We start from the raw sequence: 8,561 nt of genomic DNA, 5'->3' as shown, positions 1-8,561 counted from the left end.
CAGGCGCGCACGGTGCGCTTGTATCGCCTTTACGTAGCTTTATCTCTACATTTTATTGTCCGCTGCCTGCGCACGTTCCGCGCTATCTTCGTTCACTGACTGCCGTCATCGCAAACTAGGATGAAACTCGGGCGAGCGTCAAACTCGGGCCTTCCGGCATAGCGCCCCATGAAAAGTTAATACACAAGCGCAAGGTAGCCGATGTAAGGAAGTTTACCATGGAGAGAATCGAGCAGGCTGTAAAGACTGGAGGTAGTTTAAAAGCGGAAACTAGGAAGAGGAAACTATAGGCATAGGTAAAAAAAAAATTGGCTGTGGTTTCGCTATGGTTAAACCTGATAGAGTGACGAGCGGTACCGTCTGTTGCAAAAGTTTACAGCCCACCGCGCCGTTTACTTCAATGGCGCGGTGGGCTGTAAACTTTTGCAACAGACAGTAAATACCCCTGGCTACGCTTAGGTTTCGCTTGAAAGCAAGACACACGGTTTACGTAACGGCTCGAACTTTTTTGTTTATACCAATGAAGACGCTCCGGTGGTCAATAAAGTAATGAGACTTTGTTTCCACTTTCTCGATAGCATGGTTTGAATCAGCAGAGTTTTGCTGAAGTCTAGACTGTTTCCCTCTGCGTGTTCTTACTTCGCTTATCGAGACGCTTAGCGCGCTCTTCCTCGGTCTCCTCGGCTCGCCGCCTCCTCTTGCCTTCGTTCCTACGACGAGCCCTAGCTTCCTCCGAGCTGTCCATTTCTACCACAGGCTCCGTATCGTTGTGACATATACCTATACCCGCCGCATCTCTGTCGACACTCTACGCATGCGCACAACTGACGAAGCGGGCGGCTTTAATTTCGATGGTGGCGAAATTCTAGAGGCCCGTGCACTGTGCGATGTGAGTGTACGTTAAAGAACTCTAGGTGCTTGAATTTTCCGGAGCCCTTCCCAATGGCGTGCCACATAACCTGAGGCGCTTTGGAACGTTAAACCCTCATGAACCCTAACCCAATTCTTTGATCCCACTATTTATCCCTTCCTCTATGGCGCGGTTCGGGCTTCCAGAGATACGTGAGACAGTTACTGCGTATTCCCTTTACTCAAAAAGAAATTTTCAATTATACGAAGGAACGCCATCGACCACTCGACGCGACGCCTTGCCCATGGTGCCACGGCTCAGCGCGCAGCCACGCTGATCTCGCGAAGCGGCTGGCATAGTGTAGCTCTCGCTACAAAACCAGATGTATGCGTTAAGAGACAAAGAGGGCAATGTCATTAGCAATGCGAATAAGATAGTTAAAGTAGGCGAAAAGTACTACGCAAATCTATACAGTAGCCAATCTAGTAAGATCATTAATGAGAAAGGCAGTAGCGCACATCAATGGGACATCCCGCCAATAACGACAGAGGAAATAAGGAATGCCTTAGGAGCAATGCAAAGACGGCAAGCAGCAGTTGAGGATGAGGCAACCGCAGATATGTTGAAGGACGGAGGGGAGATTGTGCTATAAAAACTAACTGCCCTGTATACGCAATGCCTTATGACCTCAAGCGTACCGTAAGCTTGGAAGAACGCTAACATTATCTTAATACGTAAGAAAGGAGACGTCAATGACTTGAAGAATTGCAGACCGATCAACTTACTGTCCGTTGTCTACAAGTTATTCACTAAGGTAATCGCTAATAGGATCAGGATTTGACCACCAACCATGACCGACCAGGATCAGGACAACCTTAGACTTCAATCAACCAAATGATCAGGCAGGCTTTCGTAAAGGATACTCGACAATAGGCCATATTCATGCTCTCATTCAGTTGATAGAGAAATGCGCATAATATAACACACCCCTATATATAGCCTTCATTGATTACGAGAAAGCATTTGACTGAGTGGAAACCTCGGCAGTCATGCAGGCATTGCGGAATCAGGGTGTAGAAATGTGTTATGTGAAAATATTGTAAGATATTTATAACGATTGCACAGCTACCATAGTCCTCCATAAAGCCAGCAATAAAATTGTAATAAGGAAGGGTGTCAGGCAGGGAGACACGGTCTCGCCAATGCTATTCACCGCCTGTTTACAGTAGTCATTCCGAGGCCTGGGGAGCAAATTTTGAACCCCAGGCCTCGGAATGACTCCTGTAAACAGGAATGTCCTTCCCCAAAGGCAGTACCCCCATCACCCATCCCCAATCCCGCTCATTCTTCCCGGGAGGCTGCTTTACGGACCGCTCAGCCCAACGGCCAGAAATGGCTGGTGGATCGGGCTTTACGTGAAGCACAAGCCCGTGGACTCCTAGACCAGTAGGGGACCACCCTGGAAGATTTTTTGTTTGTTTGTAATAAAGTTGTTTCCATCCATCCATCCGAGGCCTGGACGGGGAACAGTTGGGGATAAGAGTTAATAGAGAATACCTAAGTAATCTGCGATTAGCTCCTACTATTAGATTAGGGACGGAGGTCTCGACCAACCTCTCGCGAGCAATCATTAATTTAACTGCCATCTGCCACGGTGGGCAGGTTGTGGCAAGGTCACGTGACCTAGGTGGTAGGTGGGCCACCAGCTTTTTTGCTCGCAATGCTGACACTGATGACGCAACCGGATTTTCGACTACGCTATCGCTTTAACGCTAATAACGACCCTTATCAGTTACGAAAAATAATGCCGAGAAATGAAGGGCCCTGGCATTTGCTGAGCATGTGAAATCAGAATGCATGTTTTTGAAATCTGTTATCTTGCGGGCACTGCTTTTACGGTATGGCGACATCAGGTTGTCTCCGAGCGACGTCCTTCTCTGTTTCGGGAGTCTCATTCGGATGGCGGTTTCCTAATCTGAGCCCCCCCCCCCCCTCTTCACTTTTTTTTTTCAAGTGCATCGTTAAGTCTAGAAGCCTACCCCACTCTTTGACATACCCCTGAGACTGGAGGGCAGTGCATCGTGGTGCGCCTGTGATAAGACAAGCTTTCATTACGCGCTGATAATGCGTCACCGAGGGATTCTTTTTTCCTTTACATCTATGGGTGAAAGAAACGCTATCAAATTGCACTGTAAGGCTCAGAGTGGACATTCCAGATAGTAGATAGCCTGAGCAATTCTAACCTCGTTCCTGCTCAACGTGCTTGATTCAGCACCACTGTAGACAGAGTTGCTTGGGCGCTTCAAGAATGTATAGAGTAATTTGCCCGTTCCCAGGCTTTTGCACGGTCGTCGAGATTACCATCGCCATCAGCATCAAAGCCGGCATATGAAGGTAATCCCTTTCCCAGATTACCTGCCGCCACCATGCATTAAAAAGAAGAATTGCACTCTAGCAAGCGTGTGTCCATTGATCTTGATATGTTTATTCTAATCGTGATGTTCCAGCGTGATAAATGGCCACGTTTTCTAGGCGTTGTCACGCTCTGCGCTTCAAGCTTGGCAGACGTGACAACAGTCTTTCTTAACAGCGCAATAACAGTTCAATGGAAATCAAGCTATCAGGGAATAGGAGAAAACTGAATAGCGTACACGCTCTTCCTCGCTGAAAAAATCGGGCATCTGAAGCAATTGGGAATTACAACTACGAAAAGAACGACAGCTATCTTAGCGTAATTGCATGAACTGATAGGCAAAATTTACCCCTTTTCTCGTAGAAAGGATTGTCTCCGTTTCGAACGCGTGCTCGCCGTTTCATATTCTTTTCTGATAATTTTTAGTGCGCATAAAGGGGACGCGGATTACCGTTCAACGGCAGTGGAAATGCCCTTGAACGGCATTTCTATTGTCCTCCCAGCATTGCGGCATCCGTGACCGAGGAAGCGGAACAGCCTCTCGAGTGACCCAGATAACGACGACATCGTGCTGCACTTCAACGAGGACAATAGCGGCAATGACTTTGAGTCTGTTCTCGGTCAGATGGCTATGAGAAGATCGATATCCGCATCATCCTAAATAGTGCGTCCGTAGCGAGAAACCGCACACAAATAAACAGAAAATGACGCTTAACTGGACTAAACATAAGGTTATCCCAGTGTAAAGCTTGCCAGTTCTTGCCTTTCGTACCTAATAGCACAATAGTGCCGCGGGCATTGTCATGCAGATATTTAGCCATTCGCATCATGCATAATCTTTAATAGAATTTACTAGCCTTGGGCTGGTTGCTAGGTCATCATGTTATACAGCGCCCAACAAGACGGGACACTTTAAGAATAGCTATACAAACAAGAGCGCGACTAACAGCTAAAATAAATTGGAAACCTTCGCTTTTAATTTAAATTCAAACGCAGTGTACATCAAAAGTGGAGGTTTCCATCAATTTCATTTGCTACTGGTGCTAGTGTTGGTCGCTTATTTTCTTCTCAGTGTCCCATCTTGCTGAGCGCCATATTACACAACAAAATCTTTCACAGGTCATGCATGTATTAACGCCGTTTGTGCCAAAGCATCCGCGTAACTGGGCACCTGCGCTTGAACTTGCGAAAATCCCCTGATAATGTGAAGAAAGAAACTGGCTTATGTAAAAGTTGCGAGCTCACGGCTAGAATTAGCATAATCTACATGGTCCCCAAATCGAAAATACTTAATCAGCATGCTAGGATCCGTTCACAATAAAGGCGCGAGTTTCATCTAACTACGGTCCCTATTCGACCATAACGAAGGATAAACAGGACATCTCTCTCGAGACATTAGATATTCGTTGTTCCATCGCTTTTCTTGTTCCTATTTTATTAAATATTTTCTCAGTGCCAAGGCACCTGAAGTGCCTTCATGCATTTCACGCCGCTTGCTAATCAGTACATCAAGAGCATCCACGCAAGTATCTAAGCTTTCAATTCATCCACGCACTCCGCATACCATTGTTGGTAAATTAAATTGGTTTTTGAGGAAAGGAAATGGCGCAGTATCTGTCTCACATATCTCGGTGGACACCTGAATCGCGCCGTAAGGGAAGGGAGGAAGGTAGGAGTGAAAGAATGAAGAGAGGAAGAGGTGCCGTAGTGGAGGTCTCCGGATAAATTTTGACCACCCGGGAAGATCCGGAAAACACGCAGCTCGACTTCCCAATTGCTGCGGATGAGGTTAGGGCAGAGATTGCCAGGCTAAACTGTAAATCCGCCTCTGGCCCAGATGCAGTATCCAACAAGATCCTCCGCAACCTAGATGAAGAGTCGCTACAATCACTAACTGAGTATATGCAGAAATGCTGGTCGGAGGGCTCAATCTCACAAATATGGAAAACGGCAGAGATCATTCTCATTCCAAAACCAGGGAAGGCACTCAGCCTTGAGAACCTCAGGCCAATTTCGCTCACGTCTTGTGTAGGTAAGCTCATGGAGCACGTAGTTCATACCCGCCTCAACCGGTTTATGGAGGAGAACGAGCTGTACCCCCCAACCATGATTGGATTTCGACCAAAATTTTCTATGCAGGATGTAATGCTTCAGCTCAAACACCAGATTATTGAGGCAAAAACGCGGGACACCAGAATAATTCTTGGACTCGACCTGGAAAAGGCCTTTGACAATGTCAGACATGATGCGATCTTGGAGAATCTTCATGAACTCGGGGTAGGAGCCCGCACCTTCAACTATATCCGCGACTTTCTCTCAGGTAGAAAGGCGCATTTTCAAGTAGGAGGTCTCCACTCGCATGACTTACCCCTCGGCAACACGGGCACCCCGCAGGGATCGGTCCCGTAACCGTTTCTCTTCATCTTTGCAATGTTGAAACTTCCACACCAATTAGCGCAGATCCCGCAACTCCACCACAGCCTCTATGCTGACGATATCACCTTGTGGACCGCCGAGGGCAGTGATGCCGAAATCGAGGAGAGACTCCAGCGTGCCATCGATATCGTGGGGAACTATGTAGACCCCAGGGGGCTGCGGTGCTCTCCTGCCAAATCTGAATTTCTCACATTCCGCAAAATCAGATCCCCTGCGCAACCCCCACCGGCCATCGAACTCAGTATTCGCGGAGTCCCCATTCCTCGAGTACCCAAAATTGAAATCTTGGGCCTAGTTCTACAAGAACACGGCTTCAATGGTGACGTAATTCAGAAACTTCAGGGAACCTCGCCGCAAATTATGCGACTCATTCGCCGAATTAGTAACCGCCACTCGGGCTTGAGGGAAAGCAATACTCTCCGTTTAGTACAAGCCTTTGTGATCAGCCGCACCGCTTACGTATGCTCTTACCTACATCTCAAGTCAGCTGAAAAAGAGAAAGTGGATGCCATAATCAGAAAATGCGTCAAACAGGCAGTTAGGCTACCCATGCACACAGCGACTGAGAAAGTGTTAGGTCTCGGTCTTCATAACACCCTAAGTGAGATTATTGAAGCGGTAACCGTCTCGCAGTACGAACGACTAACGGTCACACCAACTGGCAGGCACATTCTATCCACACTAGGCATAACATACGAGCGACAAGGCGGACCAACAACTGACCTTCCCAAACATATACGCGAGCTTCTAGTCGTTCCTCCACTACCTCGGAACATGCACCCAGATTTCCACGCTGAACGTCGTGCAGAGAGAGCCAAATCATTAGACAAACGCTTCCTTAATGATACCTCTGTGGTATATGTTGATGCAGCAGATTCTTCGGCTGACAAGATGGTAGCTGTGGTCACCACGGAATGTGCTCCACACATAACTGGGTGCACTATACGCACTCAGCACACACATGTTGGAGAAGAAACAGCCATTGCTCTAGCCATTGCGGGATCCTCGGCAGAAACCATTGTCAGCGACTCAAAATTGGCGATTCGTAACTACACGTTTGGAAGAATCTCTCCACAAGCAGCACGGATTCTGCTAAATTATCAGCCCACGCGGCGCATTCGCCTAATCTGGACGCCTGCTCATGCTTCCCTTGCTGGTAATGATGCGGCTCATAACCTAGCTCGAGAACTGTCCCGCCGAGCTGGGTCGTGTAGTCCACCCGCCCTATACTCCGACAAGGACAGGTTGTTTTCTTACAGAGAAATCCTGCAGCACTATAGGCTTGCAAGACTCAGATTCCCCCCAGCAGATAAAACGCTCTCGAAGCAACACGCCAAAGCATGGCGTAAACTTCAAACTAACACCTATCCAAATCCCGAATTGTGTAGCTTCTATTCGGATGGACTCTACTCAGACAAATGCAAAAATTGTGATGCGAAAGCCGATCTAAATCATATGCTCTGGAACTGCCCGCAGTCCCTACCCGCGAGTCGATTCATTACCGACTCTGATCATTGGGAGGCTCTATTGCTCAGCCCCGACCCGGGGACACAGATCAAGCTCCTCCAGCTGGCTGAAGACGCCGCCGCTGCCCAAGGGATAGCGGCCGCCGTTTAAGCGTGGATCGACTTCGGGTCGCTCCTCTATATCCGCTGGAAATAAAGTTCCACCACCACCACCACCCGGGGATCTTTAACGTGCTGCACTGACATCGCACAGCACACGGGCGCCTTTTGCGTTCCGCCTCCATCGAAACGCGGCCGCCGCGGTCGGGTTCGAACCCGGGTATTCCGGCTTGGTAGACGAGCGCCTTGACCACTAAGCCACCGCGGCGGCCTTCTGTAGTGATTTTTCCGAGATAATCGCATCTATCTCCAACCAGCAACCAGTTGAAGATCGCTGTGCAAGGATTATATGACATTACACCATCGTCATCATCATCAGCCTGACTACTCCCAGTGCAGGGCAAAGGCCTCTCCTATGTCTCTCCAATCAAGCCTGTCCTTTGCCATTTGCGCCCACTGCATCCCAGCAGACTTCTTAATCTCATCCGCCCACCTAACTTTCTGCCGCCCCTTGCTACGCTTGCCTTCTCTTTGAATCCACTGCGTTACCCTCAAGGACCGGCGGTTATATTACCTTTGCGTTACATATCCCGGCCAAGCCCATTTCTTTCGCTTGATTTCGAGTAGGATGTCATTAACCCGCGTTTGTTCCCTCATCCACTCTGCCGGCTTCCGGTCTATTAACGTAACATCTATTAGTTTTTTTTCCATAGACCCTCTTCGTTAGCCTCCATGTTTCTGCCCCATAGGTGAGTACCGGTAAGATAGCGCTGTTGTATACTTTTCTCTTGAGGGATATCGGTAAACTGCCGTTCATGATCTGAAAGAACCTGCCATATGCGCTCCACCCCCATTCTTATTATTCTGGTCTGATTAGATAATGAGGTTAATTAGGCTAATTGAGTAATTAATGAATTAACTAAACTCAATCCCACTTACTTCGAGCATCACTATACAATCCATTTAATTGATTGCATGGTTACTAGCCAAAGTACAATTGGCCCCATTTGAAATTCTCGCACTGCGACGTCACGACCATTTCGACCAATTGAAACAAGGCCAGCGTAGCTACGCCGGCCACCTGAGGTCTCGCTTTGGCTGTCGGAGTGTTGAAAAAAAAACAAAAAAACTTTCCAACTTCACTGCAAGAAGTATAAGAGTGTTAGGAACACTTGCGGACGAAATAATCGATTTCCCATATTTCACCATCCTTTCTAAAATCGCCGCACTCCTCCAGACCAGTGGCAGTGCACATTTTTTGCAAGAATGGATTGGCTCCTTCTATTAAAAATGTTTA

Source organism: Amblyomma mixtum, chromosome 3 (assembly GCF_055824585.1).
Source record: "Amblyomma mixtum isolate Tamu chromosome 3, ASM5582458v1, whole genome shotgun sequence".
NCBI lineage: Eukaryota > Metazoa > Arthropoda > Arachnida > Ixodida > Ixodidae > Amblyomma > Amblyomma mixtum.
Note: the sequence above shows the minus strand (reverse complement) of the source record.